Raw genomic sequence first — 27,141 nt, forward strand, 5'->3', positions numbered from 1 at the left:
TTTCTTAAGACTTGCATGCTTGCAAAATTTCATCAAAATTGGACTTAACATTTTTTTTAATGTGTTATAACTTCCATTATACTTTTATGAAAATATGCTTCCATTGAGAGGCCTATAAAATATAATTTTCTTCCAAAATACAGCTTAAAAAATGTCATATGAACACTTTTTACACTCAAGCAGTGTTTGGCCATATATCACCTCTGTCATACTCTTTCTTTGCTGATATACCATACGAGAAGACTGAAAAAACACTAAAGCTGTAGTTCAGGAAACATAAAGTAGTGAAACTCTGATATTAAGAAAAGTACTTTGTTTAACTCGTTACAAAACAAGCAGTATAAGAGCATCTGTAGAATAACACAGTGATAAGAAGCAGTTGCTCTGAGTGTTTCTGCAACAAATCATATAACAACAATCTAGTTACCTTCTCACAAAAGTAATTAATCCAGAATATGGTAAGAGAGAATTGGTATGGTATATCTTACTTTAGCAGGTTTCTTTTTAAATAGTCATATGGGATATTGTCATGTCCAAACAAAAGAAATGTGATTTATCGATTGTGAAGTGGGAAGATAAATGTTACAGAGAAGTCATGAGTAACTTCTTGTCAATTAGGAGAACCTGTGAACTGAGTCCAGCTTAGATCTGATACCTTTCCACAATTATTAGTGTCTATCAGGTATAAAGCACACACTTTGAAAATATGTGAATAGTATGAGACCAAAAGATATTAAAGTACACAGGACTGAATTGCAGTTCCAAGTGATCTTTCTGAATTGGTGAAATACTTGGAAATAAAAAAATAAATTAAAAAACCCCAAACAAACAAACAAAAAAACCCCAACCAACCAACCAACCAAACAAACAAAAAACCCCCACACCAATAAATACACATGTGAGAAATATATTCAGAAGACAGTGAATACACATAAACAGCAAACAGTAAAGAAAAAGTAGGAGTTGTACAAGTTAACATGATATTTCAAGCAAAACATTTTCACTTTGAAATCTATTCATGATGACTGTGTGAATGAACATAATGGAGATACTCAAATACAAATAAATTGGAAAGAATCCAAGGACATGATTTAGAAAAGATAATCTGTAAGGATAGGTTGAAATAAGATGAGTTTGTTCTGCCTAAGAAAAGAAGGCTAAGTATTAAATACAACAGTTAAGAAAATGTGTGGTCCTTATAGAAACAGTGATGAGTTGTTTTTCAGGTTCACTGAGGTCAGCATGATAAACTTACTCCAAGCAAGCTCTAGGCTAGGTACCAAGAAAACTTTGTAACTGTAAGAACAGGTGAACCATGTATCACTTTTCTTGAGAACATTTTGAAATTTCTGACTTTGGAAAGAGTTAAAAAGAGTTTAGTCTGACAACTGTAGCAGATAGTCAATATCAATGTCCAAGAAACTGAGAAATTTTATGGTTTCTTTACATTTACATTTCTATATTTCCTAGGTTTTCCTAGGACTATGGTAGACATTGATTGTATACACTGATAAAAGACAGATTTGTTTGATAACTTTAGTCTGTGCTTGTGATTTCTATCTGTGTAATCTTCATGATAACCTATGAGAGGTTATTAACTGTTTAGTACATGACATAAATGGACACCTGACAAATATGGGAACATGACAAATATGTCTACTGTGACCACAGTTTTATGGTGGAAATCTTGTGGAGAGATTTCTAGAAGCAGCCATGTCATAGGATCTCTTTCTCCTTCCAAGGGTCTGGTTTACTAAGGCATCTCACACCACATCATTCACAGAGTTGCACAGAACAGAAATAAAGAACTGCAAGGACTTCAGGTATTTGTTTTATGCAACCTGGCTTTTATTTATACATAGTTTTCAAGAAAGCATTCAAGAAAGCTAACACGAAAATATCCTAAAAGCTGGACAAGCTTATGTATAGCTTGTACTATCATGTCCTCTCTTTCATTGTTTGCAACCTGACCACAGTGTGTTTTGAATCATGAAATGCAGTGTGAATCCTCGCAGAGAACAATTAACGCTCCATTAATCACTCCTCAAACATGTTTCCTGAAAAAGATAAGACAGAAGCTATTGCACACAGCAGGGAAGCACATGAAGTAGATCAAGGAGATTTATCATCTTGTGGTATTAGTGCTGTTGCAATTTCTTGATGTATAAAGTTAAAAATTAGTTTGTTTGCCCTAAAGGTGTGTGTAATTTTTGCAGCTATTCTTGTTGGCCTCACAGAGGATATTTTTTTTCCCTGAAAACCTTTTCTTGCTGGTTCAGTCCAGTAACACCACCACATGTTAGTTAGCATAAACGCTAGTAACTTTGGTAATTATCTGAGTTAGAATCTCACTTGCCATAAATTGTCTGAACGGGCTGAAGAGCCACCCAAAATATTCACCCATTCTGTGAGCATCCCCACATTTTTCTTTGGAAGAAGGAAATTGGGTTTCATAGGTCATGTAATAGAATCTTTAACACATGGGGAGTTTGAGCCTCTGCTTACTCTTTTGAATAAGCAAACTTTTCTCTGGGAGGTAGACCCCTCATGTTTCTTTCCTTCCCATATGCAAGACCCACTGTTATTCTTTATATGATGACACCTGCAGTAGTGTGACAGGGAAGATGCTATTACACTGAACTGTGGAACTGTGGGTGCTATGACACTGAACTGCAGCTGTGTACCACCTACTAAGCACTTCTTAGAATGTGGGACCTCCATTAAAGGAAATGCATGTTGGGAGTAGTACTGCTGCTTCTTCCCTGCTCCATGACCTCATTCATCAAGCACAGCTGGCCATAATATCAAAGAATTCATGGACTGGTCACGTCTGATGTTGCCAGATCACTGAGTGGGAAAAGGCATAAGTATGGGATTTCTCCAGCTGCTGGGGAATGGAGATGGCAGCCAGTAGTGTGAGTCTTGACAAGTGGGGGGGTAAAATGACATGAGATGGATAGTCAGATTATAAAATTAAAAGAATAAGTGACGCTGTCACACCTAATTACCTCCTGTGGTGCTGTGTATCACTCAAAGTACACCTGATATCATATACACGTTCTGTGACCCCTGAATTAACAACTCGTGGGTTTCACTATTACCTTTACTCCCAATGTAAGTAAAAAAAAAATCATTTTGGCTCTGACTCAAAGCTAGATTTTTTTTTTCCTGGCTTTTACCACAAACGGTCAATGGATTAAGCTGCTGTACTGACCTACTAAGAACTGTTCTGTGCCTTTATGAGCTTCTCTGGAGTATTATGATAGCAGACCAAAGGAGCAACATTTTCATAAACCCCTATTTACTAAGTCAGGGAAAGAGGACTGGTAATCACAGATGAAAATGCATGCAGCTCCTGTAAAGCTAGCAAAAAAATATCCCACTGAAATCAATGGGAAAGTTCTTGGACTCCAAATTGTCTTAACAAAGAAATTCTTAATGGTTTCTTAACTGAATCATCTTTTTTCAATAAAGTGAGCCTGGGAGCTGATAAGGAAATTAATTATCTGAGTATTTTAGAAGCAAAGGAAAAATATGGCAATTGGGACTTGCATAGTTGATACAAGAGACCTTTCTTATATAGAAATGGAGGTTAATATGTAATTGTATACTTTTAAAAAGCTAAAATCTTGTCAAAGTTTCTTCACAATGTGCAGAAAAGGTACTACTACCCTGTTCAGTTTTTTTAAAAATCCTACTAGTATCTTGCTTAAAATCTGAATAAAAACTGTTACTAGCTAGTCCTGGTGGCAATATTACTGTGCCATTATTACAGCATTCATGCAAGTGTACATAAATAAATGTTCATAGTTATAAAACAGCATATATAACAGGCATCTTATACTACATCCTTAATATTGTAAGCTGCAACATTGATATAATGAGACACATTTGTGTTTCTGTTCATCTTTAGGTCTCATGTCAGTTACATAATACGGGGTGTGCTTGTGGATATGAAGATTGCTTACAGTGCAGTCAGGCAAGGTGGGGTTAGTTGATCTATTAGGGTGCTCTTAAAAAAAACAAACCCACACTCTGCTTTCTTGGTGTCAGGAGTGAATTTCCGCTTAATATATTACACCAGCTCTTTCATTAATGGGGACTCTCTCTTCAGCCAATTCAACTCATTAATTTGCTAAAAAGCTAATTGAGAGGAGTGGGAGGTGCATGGAGTGTATAGTTTTCTGGCCAGTTAATAAGCTGAACTGGCTCATCACATAACTAGTGAAAGGCCCATGAATGAGAGAGTAAATATGCAGCAATCTGGAATGAAGCAAGGAGAAGTAGGACTAACTCTTCCAACAGCAGTAAACTGGTAAGCTTACCCTAATATTTTATCTGGCTTTGACCTGTGAGTAACTGGGGGGGGCGAGGGGGGTTGAACTTATCCAAGTATAGCAAGATTTTTTTTTTAATATCGAAACTGCTTAATATGCATGATTTTGTATAGCCTTGTGAATGCTTTCCTGAAGCATAAGCAAGTGTACTTTTATAACTGGGTGTAGTGATGCTGACCAGAAGACCACTGTAGCTGGAGGAGTCAGTGACCCACATCACAGCTAACCTGAGCAGGTGTAGGCCTGTGCAGCGCTTGCAGTGCTGTGTTACACATACAGCATGGCCTCCAGACCCATCCTGTGCTGCTCACATCCCTTGACCGTACAATAAACTCAGTTACCATAACAGAGAAGCCTGGAGGCAGCTGCCACTCAGTGCCAGTGATTACACCACCTACATGGCCTTGCCTTTAGCTCACAGTGCAAGTTCACATAGTATATCTTCTTTGTTTGACAGTAGAAATGATGAATCGAGTTGTTTACTTTAGGGTAACTCTACCATGAATGGGCTCTGCACAGCGTGCCTCATCCTGATTAGAGGCCTACTTGGCACTGCATGACTCACGGTTTCCAGCACTTGAAGGGAAGTTATCTATACCACCCTCTCTTTCTTTATAGTGCTAGCTGTAATAAATGCTGATTTAAAATACACTTTACAGAGTGCTTTTCTTACTGCCATCATAATGAACCAGTACCTCCTGGTGCAAAGCACAGTGTATTCATTCCTCTTGATTGCATGAAAGCTAATACTAGTCTAGAAGAAATGTTATCTTTATAAACGGTGGTGTTGGTAAGAAAGAGAATATTCAGGCAAATTCTCTTTTCCAGAAGTTTTTGTTGTTTTTCACAAACTGTGACTTAATTACACACTCTCCAATCTATAAAGGAGAAACTTTTCGAGCTGAATTTTTAGCTGTTTTCTAAGGCCACAGGAACTTTCACAGATTTTTCTCTGTATGCTGGATGACTTGAAGACTTACCCTCAAACAGACCATATCCCAACATTTCTCATAACCTTGTACAATAAAAGAAACATTAATCTATACCCTAGTCTCCTCAGCACATTGACAGACAGTTATGCTTAATAACAACCACAAAGCTAACAATAATGAGAAAAGCAAGTGTCTCATTCCTTTCCCCCTCATTAATGAACATTTTTTGTACCCTGGTAAGCACTGTATGACACACACTTACAACAAAGGTCTGCTTGGCCCCATGAACTTATGCTGTATGTCATGCTGTTCCATTAATCATAGTGTTTTGACTCATATAAATGGATTCTTGCTGTGTCGAGAGAAAGACATGTAAGGGGTTAAAAGTAGAGAAGGCATGAGGAGAAGCCCTGGGTACGTGACCCCACAGCAACAAAATTATCTCCAAGAAAAAGTTTGAGGGACTGAGTTTTGAGTTTTCTTCATTGTGGCCTTTTTTGGTATTTCAGACTTCATTTTGAATATATTTGGGATATGTTGTGCCAAGCCTTTAAAACAAAATGTATCCTGTTACAGTTTCTTCTTACAGCCTTTAGTTCCATTGTTAGATTGCTGGACAGCGTTTAAGAGTACTCAGCTTATCCAGTTAAACTTTTAGAAAAGAACTATTACTAGCACAAAAATAGTCCTGGTGATTCATGCAGCATGTCAGTGAATCTGAGGGAGATTCCCAGCTAATAAAAAATAAAATAAGAAACAGGCTCTTTTTTCCTAATCACACACAGCAAATGCTGACAGGTTTAATATTTATGAGTAAAGGGGATCAGACAAGTTGTGGTTTTTCTCTGATTAACCTCACATAAAATAGGGTAACACATGGATACATAACATTCAAAAATATAGGAAACAAAACTACTTGATCATGGGAGATACTGAGCAAAGGCTGTCTTGAGCCTTTCCTCATTAGAGATTTCTTCATACTGGCTGATGTAGCCAATCAGCCAAATTCAATTACTGAAGAGTGGAATTGTGCTTCCTGACACTGTATGGGTTTCCACCAAATGGAGGAAAACAAAAATGTGCAGTAATTAGAGACATCACACTGTTCCTGAGAGCAAAATGTAGCTCAGAGTGATTTCTTATACTGAATCATACAGAGAGTGTCCTAGGTTTTGCCATCCTTGCTACAACATCTCTCTAAAATTCAATGGCAGTTAATAAACATACATATGCAGCAAGCTATGAATAATTATAGGCTGAAATGTGAAAATTTGGTCCAGGTATGGGAAAACAAAATGGCTAGGGCCTGTTTCCCATTCAACAATGTCCAATTGGCTTGTGTCAGCCCCATTGTTGCAGCTATTCTGTAAGTCTAAGTGCCCTTTGAAAAAAAAAAAGGGGGGGGGGGGGAGTTGAGAAGCTCTTATTTATGGCCAGTTTCTAATAGCCTGGGTCATAATGACTTACTCCCAAAGTAATCCTATGTCAAGCTTTTCAGTGTGGCTGTCTATATCATCATTTACTTTCAATCTTGACTTAGCCCAAATACCCAGATAGAAACCTCAGGATTATACCACTATATCCAGCTAATTATAAATTGCGTGAAATATCCTGCACTTATATCTGTTTTCTCCAAAAGTGCAGATCCTCAAATGTGTATATGTGTTTGCATATCTTTCTCTCTTTCTTTAGATACCTATGTGTGCGTATTTGTTTATGGATATATTTTATGTGTTTTCATACATATGTTCTGTTTATATATCCTTGAATATATGGATATACATACATAAATTTTTGTTTAGGTACACTCTGCCCTTTTTGTGTGAATAGAGGAAGATAAAATGTAAAGACATACTGAAACAAAAATTAAAATAAAGTGTGCCCAAATTTATTTGGCCTGATAAGAAAAAACATCCTTATCCTTGACTGCAAAACATGAAGTACTGTACCGTCCTGTGGAATGAAATTTGAGAAAGACCAGTCAGTGCTCCTCAGGTTAGTTGAGGAAATGTTTTTTACAGTTTTGGAAGTATCCAGATATTCCACCTCACTCAGGGGCTCAGTTATTGCTTTTTCTGGCAAAGGAGTATCTTCCAGCTCATCTCTGAATGGCCTCTTTTTATTCCTCTCAGCCAGCATGAGATGCTTTGGAAATTGATGACCCAGCTGCAGATGCTACAGTGAAACAGCAAATTTTGAAGTGCTTTGATCATCTCAGGAAAACTCTCAGCTCTGGAAGTCTTTTATCTTATATTCTGCCAGCGTGATCCAGAGAAGACACTAGCAGTAGCTAATGGCACATGAATGAGATCTACAATCCAAATAAAGACAATAGATTTTTAAAAAATCTATCATGATTTTCCTTGGCTTAGTAATAATACAAAAAAGCTGGGAATGATTAAACTGCATATTTTAAAATACATTTATTAAAATGGTGTTGATGAAATTTTTAATTTATTGTTTTCTTGCTACATTTCTCTTAGAAATTTTCGGAGCTGCCAAAATCTGTATCTAGCACAGCAAGGGAGAAACAGTGTCTGCTGAACTCAGGCATGCTTGGATGGTGGTGGATATTTATACAGCACTTCCTATTTAACCTTTCTCTCTACTTTTGTACTAGTCTGCAAGACACGCTGAGAAAGATAATAAGCAAGAGTACAACATGCAAGACAAGCAGAAGTCATCAAAAGAGCTATTGCTGTTCTAACAGGCTGATAGAGAATAGGGGCAAGTGAATAAATACTACTTTGTTTCATGTTGGTATAATCCCATTGATTTTGGTGAGATTAGATGGTGAAAATTAGGAAAGATTTTAGCCTGTCTTTTCCTCTGATACATAAACATAGCTCACTCAGGCCTTGACAATGACTTCTTCATAGAAGAAAAGTTAAGAAGACACAGACACCTAGGAATCTCAGATATCAGGTAGCAAGATATGTTTTGGGGAGAGTGGTGGGTTACTTTTTGTTATGGTTATTATAGCATTGAGACTATCCTCCTAATTTTTAGTTCATTAAATATATGAAACAGTCATAATGTTTGGCACCCATTTTCAAATCACAGGACAATATCTGGCAAGTTTTGTGTAAGAACAGTACATTAAAAACAAGTACTGAAAATGTTGGAAAGAATTTTAAGAAAAAGAGAACTGAACATAGAAGGTCAAAAAGAATAGCAACAGAAACCCTGGATCGTTTACGTCAAGTTAAACTTTGAAAGATTTATTTGCACAGTAGTTCAAAAGTGAACTGTCTAAACTGTCTGAACTTGCCAGTGTCTGATTATTTCACTTCACACGTTCATTAGATTAGAACAATACTCAGACAGATTAGAACAATACTCAGACACTGAGTCGTATTTCTACATTAGCTGCACGAAGAATCTGAAAGAGTTTAAGTAGAAAACATCAGCTAAGTAATCCAGTAACTGTGTCCTTTGCATTTTTGAGAGGGCAGGGGTGGAATATTGTGTTAGAGGCATAGCAAGCAGTAATGTCTAAATTAAGATTGTCTAACTCAATGGAAACAGTAAAAGCCTCAGCTTGCTGATATTTATAACTTTGTTAAACTAATTGCTTGGATTTAAATTTTCCATGCTTGTCCTTTGCTTCTGATTCAGGATTTATGGTTTGAGCTTTTTAGTATTTTTATTCTTTGCAATTCTTAAAGGGTATTGCTGAAAATAGCTCAGTTATTTCCAAAAATGAAGTTAAGGAGAAAAAATTCTGCCAGTATTTCAAACATTTTCCAACTATTTCATTGATGTGTTTGGTGAAGGCTAAAATGTTTAGAAGGGCATAATTCTAGGATAAAAGGAAGGGAGCATGTGTGTATGTGTGTGCGTGTGTGGTTCGGTTTCACATCTCAGTCTCAGATGGCTCCTTCTGACCTCAAGTGATGTGTATAAGGGTAGAACATCATATTGGTTAATATGGCTCCAAGCAAGGAAATGCTGTGAACTAGTCTCAGTGGTGCCCCCAGATCCTGTAAGGATTACAGATTCCAGCTTGGGGAACAAGAACCTAAAATTAAGTTGCCACATGTACAGATGTTCAGCATCTTTCAGAATAGGCTAGACCTCTTCACTGTGCCGGAATAAATCTCAAGTCAAGTTGAATAAGGATTTTATCTGCTTACGAAGTATGCAAACTTTGATAAAGCAGAACTAGATTATAAGGAAAAAAAAGAAAAAAAAATCCACATGGGAAATCAAGATGAATCCATAATACCACAGAAAAGTAGTTTTTAAATTACATGACTTTGATGAATGTAGTTATATTAAAATTAACTTTTAGTCATTGCTGATTAAGAGGTCATCACATTAAAAAAATCAAATCAATATCTAAGTAAAACATAGATATAGGCAAGTATGAGAAGACCATAGCCTTTGGAAAAATATCCCACATCTACATGGAAACAAAGATACATGAGATTCAATAATTTTACTTGCAGGAGTTCTGGGAACCTCAAGCTGGGAAAACAAGATGAAATGGGGGCCTCAGGTCCCCAGTAGTGTGCTAATTAATTGTAAACACATATTACCATGTTGTAAAATTCTGAGTAAGCATGATATTCCTAGACAGCTTACTCATTTTTTTCAGACATTTGAGAAATAATTACTTTGGCAGAATAGTTCATTTTTGATGATTTTATGTCTCGTCTCAGGAAAATGCAATCAAATATATGGCAACTGAGATCTTCTCCCTCTGCCCCAGTTTGATTTCCTGTGAGAATGAGGTCTCTGAAATGAAGTAGAACTACTAGAGTGATCAAATCTCTCCTGTTTTACAAAACTATGTGCAACTGGGAAAAAAAAAATGCATTGTCTAGACTTACCTGCTGGGATTCACTGCAGTGAAAACCCTGGTTCTCTCTTCTGGTCCTCTAGTTCAGATATCTGCCAGGGATCCCTGTGAACTCACGTGTCCAGGCCTCCTTTCTATAGAAAAAGACTTGAATATGGAGCAGACAGGTGGGTGACATGCCAATATCTTGCCTCAATATGAATGCAGGATACTTGGAATTTGAAGTGCTTCCTAGGCTCAGTAATATTAATAAATGTGTTCATTGTCAAATAGACTAAGAAGAAAATATTGTTGCATAAGAAGCTTTCTGGGTTCTTTTATTTTTCTTTCTTGACCTAAGATAGGGTCATACTGTCAAAAGATTCTTTGGAACAAGAGATGTATTGCATATCACCCCAATCAGTCAAATTAAACTTCTTCTGGGATTCCTGATGACATATTTCTAATGCAGACCCTCAGCCTGATATCTTTACCACACAACAATAATCTTCTGAATGGGACCAGAAATAACTGAATTTGGGGTTGCATTCTCAACAATTGGTTTAAGAACAGTCAGGAAATATTGCTGACCAGAGTTTTAATGCAGGCCTCTTGCATTTTTTTCGAGGTGTTAGTGTCTTTGGGACTTGACTATAATCAACCAGTTTACCACCACTGAGAGACAGGCAGCCAGAAGTTGAAATGGCATGACGTTATTCTCAAAGTATGGTCTCTCTTGGATACTTAAAACATGCATTTGTTTGTGTTGTGTAGCTTCCTGAGCATTCGTCACCTTAGCAGTCCAGCCCTGCTGTCAGCAGTTTTGAAGTATTTGTTGTTTTATACACTGTGGACTCCTCTGTGCTTGTCCTCCATTTATTTTCAGTTGAAAGAATCCTTGGAGCTTTCATTTAAACTTGTTTTGATTTCTCCCACTGTATCTGATGAAAGTGGTGTCACATTTGGTAGCCAGTGATTTTGCTTACAGCTATAAAAATGCTTCTGACATTAGATATCAAGGCCATTGATGTGGGGTTTTTTACAAAACTTTTGTCTGCTTTCACAAACTAGGAAAGTTTTTTAATAATGAGTATTGTCATTGATATGTTCTCCTCTGCTGTGAGCAAGAATGGATTATATAAAAACACAGCAATAAGAAAAGGTCCTTCTTCAGTTTTCTGCGCTTTTGTCTTCAGGCTAGTTCTGGGAAAAAATTTCAGCTTATTGTCCCTGGGAAAAACAACTGAGTTATTAACTCATAATTTGAAGTATCTAGTCAGCCATTGTCAAAGAAGGTATCTACATGTTTAAGTCCCTTGATAAATTGGGGCCTTTGACATTTTTCCAGTTGTCTGTCAGGACTGTATTTAGTACGCTGTGATGCAATAGCTTTACTAGCCTAAGCTATCCTCTCCCATCTTGGAAAAAATCCCTTCCTTTCCAGCTTTTCTTGGCAGAGTCAAGCTTTTTGGTTCTTACCTCTGTGAGTGTCTCAAAAGAAAACTAATGCACTCCCCAGAACTTTTTTGCTTGTTTTGTATCAGGATTTGTTATCATTTCACCAATCAATCAGTCCGATAGTTTTAATAAACTTGTAGTCTTTCTTTGGACTTTCTTTCCTATCACTCCAAAATCAAAAGCAGATTTGGTAAAGGAAATCAGACACTTTTTATTAAAAAGAGAAAAAATATCTAAATGCAGGTAAAATCAGAGGCAGCTTAATTATCAATAAGCAGATACAGCTTTACCTATAACAGCAAACTTTCTCAAACTGCAGGTATATAGATATACTGAAGGATTTAGCACATTGTCCTGACTCATGTTTGCATTACTTTATGGCTAGCCTGCAACTGGGAGGACGACAAATTGGATACCAAAATACATATCTGATCTATGTTTGAGAAACCAGTTTTTCCTAGCTGATGGAAATTCTGTCCAGAGGAAACTCATCATGAGAAATGCTGTGCAGTTAAAGTCTGTCTCAATCCTAGCACCAAATCAAAGTCTAATGTGCTTGCTCTGAGGACAAATACTAATTGATGTCTACTCAAAGGCTAAGAAAAATCAGAGAGAAGAGTAAACATGTAATTCTTGTATCCATCTTCCCTGCTTTCCCTCTCCTCTTTTAACTCTCCAGTGAAAATATCTGTGATTAATACTTTTATGGTGGGGCTTCTCTATTTCACAAATATGATGCTTAGTTGTCTTCTCTTCCAAAACAGGATTACAACTACATCTTACAGAAGTGGTCTGATTCAGTTTTTCTGGGGAAAGGTGACTTTAGGTCCCACTTAGAGCTATTCCACTTCATATTAAGAAAGTTAGATATTTAGGAACCACAATTAGAGCAGGTCCAAGTGCAATATCCTATAGCTTGTACTGTCCAATTTTTAACTCGATTTTGCTCCTGTGGGGAGGATGTTTAAATGTTTAATAAATGTTTTATAAATATTCCTTCCTTCTCCTATGGGGAGAATGTTTCAACATGTCAATCCTCTGATGGTTAGATGGCTGCTAAGATCTATCCTAATACATGTTCTTCATCAGTTTATACATAATTTTCTCTTTCCAAGATTATTCTTTATAAAATTCACGTTACAGATTATTAAAGAATGCAAATTTTTTCATCTCCAAATCTTTCCTCTAAAGATTACTGGGCTTTCAAAGGGCCATTTCAATTTGATTCTTCAAAATTTTCTTTCTTGAAATTCTATTTCCACAAAAATAAGCTTTCTTTCGTGAGAAGTTTGCAGCTTTTCGCATTATATAAGAGGATTCTCTCTTATTCCTATATTCTATTCTTCATTAGCTTTTAACTCAGTTCCATCAAAACCCCTTCCTTACCAAAGTTGTCCTATGATTTAACTACAACTTCAAATAGAACAGTTTGGTGCTTTTTTTAAGTCACTGGTACACAAACTGAGACTTACCCCATACAACTGCCTGACTTTTATATTCTAGTTGATTTCATTAACTACTCTCAAGTTTAATGAGGGTTAATTTTTTTAAAAAAATTGTTTGTTAAGTTATTTATGCTAAATTATTTTAAATATTGAATGTTAAATATTTAAATATTTGTTATTGAATCTTAGATAATTTTTAAATTCGATTTTTGTGGGTTTATTTTCTTTTGTGTTTTTTTTTTGTTGTTTAATTACTTCTGGTTTTTTATTCTATTTAAACTCAATTGGCTTGTTAGGGACCAATCCAAAATTACTTTGTACATACTGTTTCTGTACAGTGTCTTCACTACTTTCCAACAAATCTCAAATAGCTTCATTTCTTCCCAGACGTATAACTGATTAATATATTTATTAATTCCTTCTCAAACATTACTAACATAATTTGCTTCTGAGAAAGTAGTGTTTGCTGTAATTGCATAATTCTCAGTGGTATTTCTCTATTAATACTTGATAAACACACTGACTATCAACCAAGGGGAGGTAGTGCAAATTCCCATATCAAGCTTTGTTTTTCATGCAGCCTTGGACCAATTAGTTTAGTTCTCCATGTTATCTGTTAATATCCCCAGCTGAGACTGTCATGACGTAAATGTTATTTTTTAAATTTTTTGTCTTTTTAAAAAAATTTCTTGCGACTTACATTCCTTAAAGTCTGAACCTACACTGATTTTTAATTTTGTTGGATTTACTTTTGTATCCTGAAATATATAGGACATTATCTACTCTTTAGTTTCTTTATAAATATCCCTTCTTCAAAAGCAACTTTGACAATCTTTATGTAAAAGGACATAGCTCCCATAAAGTGACTAAACTTCCTGGACTTGGTATAAATTTCATGCCCTTTCTATCTTCCACTTCTTCCTTCTAGATGTAGAAGGAAGAAGTTCTTGCTTGCTCTTGCTCAAGATATCCTAAACATCAGTCTTTCTGCCTTTGGGGTCCAGTCTTTATTATCTTCATATCACAGCTGCGCCTTCTTTCTCGTGGCAGTAGATGCCCTCTTTTTCTGCTTTACTTCTGTGTCTTCCATTTCCTCTCTCTATCCTTCAGTATTACCAGATCCTTTCTGCCACTCAATTCCCCATCGTGACTTCTGTGCCCTGACTGTTCCACGCTTAAGTATGTCAGTGCGCTTGTTCAGAAAATATCTGCTCATCCTGCTCATCTCATTCATGAGATGTCTGCAAATCCTTCTGATCATCTCATTCATCAGACTTCTTTCAATCCTGTTTCGTTTTTCAGATCTCTTTTTTCCATATGCTCTGTCAGTGAGGTAAAACAGGCAAATGTTGCTTACAAGGCTTTCACATGTGCTCAGCACTAGCATCTAATCCCTTTTTGCTGTCTTTTTATTCTTCAGAATCTCTCATTGCTGCTCATGGCTATCATCTTTGAAAGAGTAGGAACCACAGCGTGTTTCCTGCTCTCAGGATGCTGGCATTTTGGTTATTTGAGTCTTTATCTTTGGGTAGTCCTGCTGTCAGAATAGTTTTGGAATTAATGACAAAGCAGTAGTGATGCTCGAGGGCTTCATTCACGTGCTGAGCTTCGTGATGATAACAGAGTCCCCAAGCAGACAACAAAGTAATAAACTGGCCACAAACTGCATCCTGTGTAAACTGCGTTATACAAAACATCTTTGGATGGGCAAGTCATTTATTACCAAGATAACAACAAACACTGTTAACTTTCCTGTTCAAAAGCAGATATCACATAAATTTTACTATTTTGTCTGTGTGCAGAAGGGAAATATCTGTGAATGTTGCCTATGCAAATATTTTACAGGTTGATAGTTGAACTGGATAAAAATACTTCCATCTTACCTTGCCTTCCCTATCCCCTGAAGTCAATGTCGTAACTTATATTGCTGGCATCGTTATGAACATACTTTCTCTGGGACCTGGTGACTACGTGACCTGTCTTTGATTAGATGAATAAGCTTGTGTCACACATGGTGGTCACAGGGCACAGACACTGATCCCAGGGGAGGGTGTCCAGGAGTTTTGGATTTGTTAAGGTTAACGTTGCACTCAGAGGCTTTAGGCTGTATAAGGGACCATCTGGTCATGCACATCCAGAGCCAATCTGAGACAAAGGCACACAACCAGCCTCAGCTCTTTATCGTGTACTGTAACTTTATCATGTACTGTAGTTGACAGGACATAAATGTTCTTATGTACTTACAGCTGACCTGGACCACTTTTGTATCCCTGGGTGAGGGAGGCACAGAAGGGGAAGCCTCAGCCTATCCGTGCACGGAGGAACAACTTCAATGGGAGGGAAGGAGAATATTCTCCCTACCTTTAAAACATACTGGCTCAATCCAACAGTCTTCCCAGAGTGGTTTGATACATCACATTTTTCTTTCTCAATGCTTGTGGGAACCAGAAAATGCTGTCTCCCAAAAAACAAGACAGCAGCTGGAAACAGCTGGCTCTCACAAACATCTCTGAATGATCTACCAGCTGCTGGTTCTATTGAATGTCATTCAAAACCACTCTGTCTTTGGTCCCAGTGCCTTTGTTGATGACCCTGCTCTATTTCAGAGTTAGTGCATTTTCTCAGATCAAGGCGTATCTAGGTAGAGATGCACTGGAGAAGTGGACCGACTATTTCATACCTTCTTCCATGCATTTTGTGAGGGACAGAAGGTTATGCCTCTCAATGCTAAAGTTTTTAACTGCAAATGATTGTCCAAGATGAATCCCAGGGTAAGAAATGATAGAGGGAAACAATCAAATTTCACATTTAGAGTGCGACTCAGAAAGGCCAGCTGTCTGGATCATATGGTTACTTTAGGAAAATTGTATTACTGACTTTGGCAGTTCTTTAAATTTATACAGAGTCTCTAGTTACCTCATACAGGGCTTTAACTCTGCTGTTCAGCATAAGTCCATTTGTGCACAGAGGCCTGCTTGCCTAAAATAGCAATACAAACAAAAGTGAACTTGACTGCACTTTTTTATGCGTATCAAAAATATTTAACTTGCCTAACTACTCAACTATCATCAGAAAAGATAAGTGGATTATGATAAAACAATTTTCCATCAGCATTTCTTTGCAGGTTTTCCTGCCATGGAAGCCTATTTTTACTCTGGGAAACAGGAAAATAAATCTCTCTTTTTTTTTGTAATTTAAACCTTTTGGACAAAATGTTTTACAGATCTCAATGTCCATCGTGTATTGGACCAATTTCTTACTGCATGTGTATCTTTTCTATTAAGTGAACTTAATTAACACCCCATATTTGAATTTGATAGGTTACCTTAAAAATCATTCTGTGATTATACAATTTCATTTGACATGAGTAACAAGCTTGGTATGTACCGTAAATCAGGCAATTCCCTGCTTCTCTCACAAGAGGTGGTAAAGTTACCCCATACTCTGACCTTCACCAAGGGACTGTCTGTCATATAATGAGCCAGCCTGCTTGGTACCACTTTTATAGGGCCATCAGTCGGTGAACTTCAGCTGGCAGTGGTTTAGGGCTGTGTTATACACCTGGAGCAGGAGAAGATTTTACCCAAATGTAAAACAGGCATTTTGCTGTAAGTCAGGTACTAACATTTTACAACCTATTGATTAATTCTGAAAGCTGGATGGAAAGAAAAAATTAAACAACGTGACTTTAAAATATATGAGAGAAGTTTTTGTTTAGGTTTTTGTTTTATATAGGACTGAATAGTTAACTGAACTGACATGGTGAAAATCTTGAGTGTGGTACAGCAATCAAGTGAGCTCCACTGACCCTGGCCTTTCATGTGCTACAGTGAATTCCAAAATGAAGCTTTGGTCTGAGGAAGTAGATCAAAAACCCACATCCAGGCCCCCTGTGAGAATTAGGTTGGATTTCACTCAAGATAAGACTCCAGCTGTGCCTCCCTCTTCCCATCAGAGAGGAAACTCAGAAAAATCTCAGTTAATTTAGGCAAACCATGAGGTTTTCATAGCTATATATTAAAAGCTTTCTCTTTCAAAGACGCCTACTTCATTAACCAAATGAGATGAACTAATCTTATATGAAAAAATTTCCTGTTGTCTATCAAGTACCTCTGTCTTCTGCAGAGATGTATATATTAAGCGTATGACCTTGGGCTCTCCTTGAAGCTGTACTATGTAAACAAACACTTTCGTGATACATTTAAGGCAAACTACCTCATCTTTTCTTTGGCTTTTTGCACCTTTATCTGTAAGCAGAAAAGGGAACTTTTGAAATTCTGTGCATAATGGCTAAGAAAACCTTTCTTATTCTAAAATTATCTGAGGCCATAGCAAGTATTGCCATCTGTAGGAGCTAGCATCAACCATAGCCAGAGTCAATACAACAATGACTGACAGAGGGTGGATTTTGACAGATGGAATAAGCCACAGAAAGAAGAGGCAGGGAACAAAATATTATAGGAGAGTCTGTTCTAGCAGCAATCAGGTCTGTCAGGAAGCCCAGACATCTTTCAAAGAAACCCTAGTGGTAGCAAGATTCATCAAGAAAGAAAAAAGAAAAAAAAGACACCTGGATACTACAGATTCAAAGCAAACTTTACAATCCTTGAAACTTTCCTTGTCTCAAGACTGCAAGGACATAGTCCTATTCCTATTTTCAAATGAAAAAACAGCCCTTCCACCTTAGACAAGCTGCAGAGGATGCACCCCACCACCTACAGCAGCTACCTGCTGGGCCCTTGACACAGCGCAATTGCTGCCTTACCTGCCTAGAAGTGAAACACTGTGTGGTTCCCAATGGGTTTTATATACTTACAAAATATTCCATTGGCACATGTCCCTCCACTATTAAAGCTATGATCCCTCTGTTTCCAGCTGTTCTGCATTTCCATCCTTGTTTTTAAGGGCTTAATAATTCTGTCTCAAAAAAAATTGCCACAGGCTCAGTTATAACAAAGTCTCAACAGAAGTAAACACTGCAACATGAACTTTAAATTATCATCATGTTTATCTTCCATTATTTATATGAAGTATTTCTTGCTTCTACTTTCCTAAAGAAGGAAGACAGAATTCTAAGATGTGAACTTCACTTTTACAAAATGCCCAGTGGTAAAGATGGAAAAAATATGAGCTTTTCTCATTTAGTGTTATAACCTCCTTTTATTTATTAGCATACTTATTATGTACCCCACTATCTGAACAAAGATAGTTCTGTTAGGATTAGTCAGCAGTGATATGACAGCAAAATACATCATACTACATGAAGATTTGAGTTTATGTGCATATTTTTCTCTCATCTCTAAAATTTCTTCGTTGCCCTCATTATCATCAAACTGTCTATATTCCAGCATTCTCATGGATATCATGACCATGCATCTGTTGCCCCTTAATGCTTGAATTACTGTCCAAAGAAAAAAAAAGAAGTGCATTTCACAACTCAGTTTGGGTCATCTCTTACTCATACCCTTACAAAACCCGGGAAGGTACCTGTGTACTGTTCAAAAGAAATCTCGTTGAATGAATAAATGAATTACAAGGAAATACTTCTGGCATCTCATAATTTATAGAGAATGAATGTCTGATGCAAATGTTGAACAGTTTGTGCATTTTTTTCCTCTAGAAATATAGATTTTTCAAACATAAGGAACATTGTAGGGAACTTACAAGAAAGATGCAGAGGTAATTTAAAAGAGCATGTAGTGACACAACAAGGGAGAATGGATTCAAATTGAGAGTAGGTTTAGATTAGATATTAGAAAAAAATCTTTTCTGTGAGGGTGGAGAGGTACTGAAACAGGTTTCCCAGAGAAGTTGAACACTTCATCTCTGGAAGTGTTCAAGGTTGGATGAGACTCTGAGCAACCTGGTGTAGTGAAATGTGTCTCTGCCCATACCAGGGGGGTAGAATTAAGTGACCTCTAAGGTCCTTTCTGACCCAACCTGAATTCTATGATTCTCTGATCAAGCACACTGGAACAAGTGATACCAGTAGACCTATTTTCCAGGCCAGAAAAGAAAATAAGCCTGTTTTCTTGGGAATGGAGAGGGCACAAATATAGATATCAAAAGCAACAAAGCAAAAAGAATAAACATTGGAACAGAAAACACTTTGAAAGTGACAGTGATCAGGAAAACCTCCCCTTCCTCTCCACACCTGTTGAATCATTTGAATTGAAAATTTACAAACCAGAGATCCTCAGTTTAAGTTCCCCAGATGTTTCACAATTTCACCCTGAATCCCAATCTATAAGAACCAGTAATGTGGCAGATTTTTCACCCCCCACCATTTATGCTGTATACTGTAAGAGAATTTCACACTCAAGACTGAATAAGAGAATAAAAATCCTTATTCATTAAATTACCTGAAAGTTGAAGAGCCAGATGTATGAATTTCTTTTTCTTTCTTTTGTCATGTTCTTTGTTTGCTCTTAATATGAAAGCTATCCTCTTAATATGGTGCTAGTTCTCCCAAGTGATATTTCCATTTAAGGCCCCTGTTTGATAGTCATTAGTTTTCAGGGCTACAAAAGGCATAGTGTGATCAGCATTATAGGTCATATATTTCAATATTTAAATTTAGATTTAACCCTATGAAATTCAGATGATTTTACCTATTTGTGCCTACATGCATACATTGGTTTTCAATTCTGCTTTATTTAAATAAAAAAATTGTTCAAATTTTCTGGGTTTTTATTAACTGTATGGTGATTATGTTCTCAAAAGCCTCTAAAGGGAAGTAGAATAGATACGTTTCTAAGTGCATCTTATTATACAGGATAGCCAGTCTAGTAAATGATTGCATTACACTTTTGGTAGGGTTTAAATGACTGGGCATTAACAGTAAAGAAAAATAATAAAAATGTTGTCTACATTTAACATTAATTTGTTAATAGCCAAAAATTATTATTATAAAAAAGTTAAGCAATTAAAATCAGTGAGTAATTCTTCCATGTACTGGTCTGTTTGAACTTATGACTTCATTATATCCTTTGAGTAAGCCCTTAGATATTTGCTCTCCAATGCCACAGGATTAGGGTTTTGCTCCCTAAATTGAAGAGCCAAGATGTACAGCTGCTCCACCCACAGTGAATTTTGATTCCCTGTTTATTGGAACACATTTTGAGAAAAAACCATGACTTACAGATTTGGAATCTGCTGTCTGAAAACATTCATAGAAACAAAAGTTTTCTCAGATTATTCACAAATGTTAATGCACAATAAAATTCTCTGCACAGACTGAAGCCACACCCAGAATATAATTAGTTTGAAATGTTTCTTAAAAAATTCTTTGTACTATTTCACCACTTCTAATCCAACACATTGTGTTTTTTCTCTCTTTTTGATGTACTTCCTTAATCCATGTGTTCTATTAAAATAGTTCATCTTAAAATAGTTTCTTCTTTGAACCATTTTGAATTTCAGTATTAGTTCTGCCAACTTTAAATACACAACAAAAAAAAAGTGACAGCAAATATAAGGAGGAGGAAAGGCATGACTTTTGGACTCGTAGGTTTGTATGATAATTCAATTTGGAAGGGAATCACATATCTCTTTCTTAGATAATATCCTGACTGCATGAACTATTTCATATTCCATCAGATAGTTTACATTCTGGAAGTCACATAACAAAGCATGGAAAGATTTCCTACACTTCCATATAGGTAGCAGCCCACTACTGCATTCCATAGATTATACTTCCAATACCACTGAGAACCATTTCACTTAAAAAAAAATTAAAGAAATTCAAATTAGTAACAAAATACAAGAGCTTACTTAACCAATATCTGGATGGCATCAAAATGAGAGCAGTTATTTCCCTTAAACAGAAAGATTTAATATCATCAGCAAATAGAAGAAGTATGTTCAAGTTTTCTTGATTTGTTATTCAGATTGTAGATTTTAACATTCTCTATAAAATACGTTCCATGCTTCATGTTTTATTTTTCAGTGTTCCTTTCCTTCATGAGGAACATAGAAGTGTTTACAACAAATAATTCTGAAATATTTTAAGAATATTGTAAATATGTATAACAATGAACACCCTTTGTCTCCTCAAGCTGTCCTTCAACTCATTAATTTTTTTTGAGTCCGTTGTATTTCTAGAACATCTACTTTAAACAAGATGTACTCGAAACTGAGTACATCCAGAATATCCCCATTGACATAAAGTATAAATCACAGCTATAAGCATAAATGTTTTCTGCTGTTTTGGGAGGTTGAGAACCATGTTTGAAAAAGATATTTTCCTTTACTAGTTTATTGTGGGTTTTTTAAAAATTTCTATCCCTTAGGAAAAGTTAGGAAGATTTGAGGGTTTTTTCTCATGTTCAACATCATGCTTCAATTAATTCATTTTACACTTCATTTCTTATGTATCTTTGATCAATGAATAAACATATATCCAAACTCCAGTACTTGGGAGAAGGCTATTAATAAGGAGATGATGTCCATATTTAGTTCTGGCTGGCTAAGCACTTAAGGGTAGACAAGGGCCAGAATATCATTAGAGGTATATTGAAATCATATTTTGTATACAGCATATGCCATAACACAATCCTTCTGGGTGGTTTATGTGCCACCTAAAAAAAAAAAAGGAGCGCAAAACTATTTGACAAGTATCACTTCCATGCAGTCACAGAGCTGCATGGAAGCTCAGATGTGATATCCAGGATAATGGACATGATGATCACCTAAGGTTATTGCTAGCTACTCTATAAGGGGAATGATTGGGTTATACAGTTTTATTTCAAACCAGATGTCATGGCTTTTCTTCTCAGAACTTAATTTTACTGTCAAAAGAAAGAAATGGAAATCAGTAATCACACCAATATTAGGCTTTCAAGTGATAATCTCCATGACCTGGAATTTACTTGTGAAATTTGTGTGCCTCACGATTTGCTCTCCTGAAATTGAAAAGGAGGGAATAACAGAATTGCTGTATCTGAGATAACAGCAAGTCAAGGGAAAGCTATATTTGAGGGATGCTTATATTTAATGAGTGCATACCTGCCAATGAGTTAAAGCCAAATTATGTGTAACAAAGCCTAAAGAGAGGAGGTGTGCACAAGATGTTCATGTAAAATATCTAAAATATATTGAGTTTCTTTTAACTTGTTGAAGAACTTTCTTCACATCCCCAGTATCATTATAGATAACTTGACAGATTTTGTTAATAATTTTCAACATTAAGAGAGTTCTACCTGCTTAAGGGAAAGTCTTTCAGTCTGAGTAGAGCACCATTCCACAAAACTAAAACATTGGCACTGGAGAAAAGCGGACACATCTTTAATTACTTTATCAAAGCATTTGCATCTGCAAAACTACCTGAAAATTTCACAACCAGCAGGCTTGAGGAGGAGGGTGTCTATGCATTTCTTGCTCCAATTGGTCTGGAAGTATTGACAGAAATACCATGGTCATCCCGTGTTTCTGTTTCTACATTAAAACTTATGAAGGAATTGCTCCACAAGAAAGAAACAGACAGCTCAACATGAAAGGGGAGCAGATGACATGCAAATGCAGACTTGATAATTTTATTTAACATTCACTTAAATGTTATCTTTGGAGGGAAGAATAAATTATTATTAATAATCTCCCTCCTTCTTTTGGTCTCAACCACATCTTATTTATTTAGTTAGTTAGTTATTCATTTGTTTGTTTGTTTATTTATTTATTTATTGAAAAGTAAGCAGGAAACTTGCTGTCTTGTATGAGAGATTAGATGTGAAAGTTAAATGAGCATACGAGAGTCCAAGAAGTGTAAACTATGCCTTTTTTTAAAAAAACAAGTAGAAATCCTCCTAGCAATACTAGCACTAATAACACAAAAATTTTAAAGTAATTATTTGTTTTTAAACACTTCATGTGTCTTAAGCCATGTGTACTCGTGGATTTGTTCTGAAGACTAGTAAAGGCATTGGTAGGAAAACTGCCACAGCAGACTCCTAATCAGGACAATTATTCAGTATAGTTTTGATTTCATATGCTAACTGGTAGACTACAGGTATGATTCTACAAAGCAAATGTTCTATGCTATCAATTCACAAATGTTAACCAGATCACTCTGAAAAAAGCAAAGTAGGCTTTTTAATTTAGTGACGAGTTATGCATATCACTGTGTGGCAACATGTTATATATTCAGCCAGAATTTTTAATTGCTTTTCAGACTACTTTAAAATGAAATAACATACCTATATTGTGAGATGGAAGTATTTAATCACAGCATACAAAACCAAACATATAAAGTACAGTATGCGTATATATTCTATTCACATGCCTCTTTATCTGCATTCTTTTAAAAAGAGGGTGTTATGATTATAGCTTCTTCACAAATATCCTGGGCCTGGTCTTAATATCAGTGGTCCACTGACCCCTTAATGTATCTACTGTAATTGTGCACAAGGTGAGGAGAACATCAGTTAACTTGACCATGGTATGAGGCAAATGGACCATAAAGATCTATAAAATTCACTGTATACAAAAGATAACTGACGTGAATCCAAATTTTCAGCTATGCTGGATGAATTTGTCCCCCTTAAGATAGCTTCAAAATATTTATTTTAACTCTAAGCCAAAGAAGAGCTGCAATTACAAGTAGAGAATGCTAAAAATGCAACCAAGTTGCTGGTCTAGCAGAAGTAAAATTCCATTAATGTAATCTATAAAACCATACAATACATATCAGTCATTAGTCTCTATGTCTAAAATAATGGCTGACAGATTGGAAACGTGAAGTTACAGCTCTAACTGACTTCCTCTTTGTACCAGAATAAGCAACTTCATGTGAGAGAACAGGGAGAAGAGAAATTATCCAGCATTCTCCCCACTGATACCAAGACTAACTGAGCTGTCCGTAGATATAATGGAAAAACTCTTGCTGATATAAGCAAAGACAGGCCTCAATTAAAAAAACAAAGTTTGTAATTATTCTTCATTTGCTATTTAAAGCAAGTGACTTAGTCAGATGGAATGCTTTTAAAATAAACCAGTAAAACCAAGCAGTTCCACAGCAGCAAAAATGTTCACATGGGGTGATTTTTTGATATGGTGTATGACCAGGAGTACAAAGGGAAAACAAGGTGGAAAACAAGAGGTCCAATGACCACATTGGGTATACCCTGTTTAAAATGCAGGTACTTAAAATTCTACTACAATGATTGCCTGGCCTAGGAAATTATTAAGGTCTACAGGCTGCCATGTTGTCATCAGTTCTTTGGAATGGTTGAGTATCTGATGTGGAGCATGTCCATAAATGCTCTGTAAGGAGGTATAAGCTCTACCAACATTCACAGATATATTTCTCCACCTTCTTTAATTGGGTGACAAGGTTCAGTAATCATGACTAGACAGTGTTGAATGAAAATATGCCTGAGTTAGTCATGGTTTTAGAGAAAGGATGACAATGCTGCTCTGTCTTTGTTGGATGATAATAATCTCATCCGTTCACTCCTTTTCTTCCTCTGAACCCAGTGAATATCTGTGTAATCCATGCTAACAAGAGGAGATTCAGGAGGAGCTGAGTAGGGTAATTACCTTTTTTCATATATTACTTTTTGTTGCCAGGATGCCTCCAGACACAGAAGGATGTGCATGTCTGGGTCTCTCACATTTCAAGGTGTGGAATGAAAAAGCAACACTGTGGTCACCATTCATGTGAGTCTGTGAGGAAGGACTGGGCAGGTACACAGACACCTGGACAAAATCTGGAGATATGAATCCCAGCTTGAAGGTGATACTTTTTACAACCCAAAATCCTTTCTTCTCTGCTCTGAAGCATGGGTATTGGCAAACAACCCCAGGAGCTCAGTGCCACCTTAGCACCACAATGCAAGTTGATCCACTTCTTGAAATATATTAGGACCCAAGATGCTTCTAAGAACCTGGTCCTTGGCACCTACCCCAGAGCCATGAACTGCACTAGTGGGCCAGGATGGAACACTTAGTCCCCAGAGCAGAAGACGTAATCTGTTCCAGTTCTTCATCAGTCTTTCTCTACTGGAAAAGACGCCTTGAAGGCAGCTATGTGCAGCCTTAAACTAGCCTAGAGAGCATTTCTCGTGACATCAAATATCTGCCTTGCTACAGTTCACAGTAAGGAAGTGCAATATTCACCTGAGAAGTAGCCATTTTTTTTCATTCTTCACATTATTTCTCAACATAAGCCAGTCCTCTGGGTCTGTGGTAAAATAGAATAAAAATCCAGATCTGAATGGCCTTGAAGTTTTCAGGACTCAGGTTGAAAATCTATACTACTGTGAGGAATCATACCTTGTTTTCAACTTCAGATAGTTTTTATTTCAAAGTACCTATCCATCTGCAACAAAGCATTTTTACAAACAAAAAATCTGAGGGAATTATGGGTATCCTCTAACCTGCATAGGGAACCCACAAAACAGTGCAAGCTTTCCCATAATCTCATGACAGTGGAGCTGCTTTAATAGGCAGCGATAGAATAAGGGACACCTTTGCTGGCTCATTAAATCCACTTCTTTAATAACATTCTCAAAAATAGAGCTAAAATAACTACAGATTATATACTATATGAATAAAATTAATTAATTTTTTTGTCTAATTAGGTCATTGGACAAAACGATATTTAAGTTAAACTTCATTAGAAGTGTTTGATTTCGATCAAGGAAGAACAAAATCCATTGTAGAGTTACTATCAGCAGAACTCTGGTATATCTGAAGAAAAGACTGGGTAAAACAAGTGATAAATGGACTCTATACTTTCCCTTATCTTCCACCCCTCGCTCTGGGGTCTCTAGAAGTACATAAAGAGGCTTAGTAGGCGATATGGGCGGTAGCACAGTGGAATGTCAGTGCAGATTTAGGTTAATGCACAGCTTTAAGCCTTTCCAGTCTAAACACTGCTCTCAGACTAAGCCTATTACACTGTGGTGTAGCTGGCTTAAAACAAAACAAAACAAAAAAAACAAAACAGGGATGGATAGAATTCCATTTTTTGAACTGTTTTTTCATTATGGCAAACAGTTAAATGATTATATGTTCATAGATGAAAGGGGAAATGTCCTATTTTGTTTAAAGAAGAAGTCTTTCTCAGTCTTTTCCTTTTAACCCACTGAAAACAGGGTATGACAGGAATTTTTAATTTTTTTTCCTAATACTGAATGAAACCTCAGTATTTTGAAATTTCTATCAAGAAATAATTTTTAAAATTATTTCTCTAATGTTTTTTAAAGCCACTATGGATTCTCTGACTTTTGTTTTTATTTTACTCTGCTCTACCCTGCAAGGACAGAAGAAGATGGATTTTCTTCATTCAGGAGGTCAGATTTTTCTTCTTTAAAGTAAGAGCAAGAAATCCTAGTTTTTCTCCTTCTTTTTATGGTATGTCTTTGCATCTGTAAATACTGGCCAGTGCAAATGCTCATATGTAAGACTCCACATGCTATTATCTTCCATGACATACCTAAGCCAAATTTTTACGATGTCATTAGAATAGAAAGGGGAGCTGTTAGCAGCCTTTAGCTTTCCAGACTTTTCTGAAAAGGGTTTTCTGATGAGAGTCACTCAACCAGTTAGACCCTAAAGTTCCAGTCTTTCTTTTTAGTCAATGCAGGAGTATCTTCCTACCAGGTGTTGGCTGGGCCATATTACTCTCATTAATCTTCTTCTTATAAGGGAGACAGTGAGGGGTGGTTTGTTTCCTTACATCTGTTCAGACAGGCACCTACATGTGGATGAGCTGAACTCAGACCTCAGCAGATGTAAAACTACCAATATGTACACATAGGTTCACATGCCTTTCCTCCCTTTGTGAGTACTCTAGATATTTTAACTGCATAAAATCAAGCTTATATTAGGCTCTTTGTAATATAGAGCTGAAACAGATTATGATATGTGGAATGAATTATCTAACTTAATAGATATGTCATTATGTTTCCATCATATAGTCATTATATTTGTGTTTAATTACACATTTACATTGTGGTTTTGTAGTAGAAGGAATGTCTTGATGAGAATTAATATTCATTTCATTAATTAATTTTTCTAAACACAGTTTTATTTTGCCTTCTCCCGCCTTACAAGATCAGACATCTTGTCAAGAGACTTTTACTAGTTTTCTAGCTAAAAGTTCTTTCTTGAAAGAAATTCAAGGACAAGAAATGTTTGCTGAAGAAGGCAGCTGAAAGATGGTTCCTTTATGTGCTCTAGAAACTACT

Source organism: Corapipo altera, unplaced genomic scaffold (assembly GCF_003945725.1).
Source record: "Corapipo altera isolate COAL_440 unplaced genomic scaffold, ASM394572v1 0, whole genome shotgun sequence".
In the NCBI taxonomy this organism is placed as follows: domain Eukaryota; kingdom Metazoa; phylum Chordata; class Aves; order Passeriformes; family Pipridae; genus Corapipo; species Corapipo altera.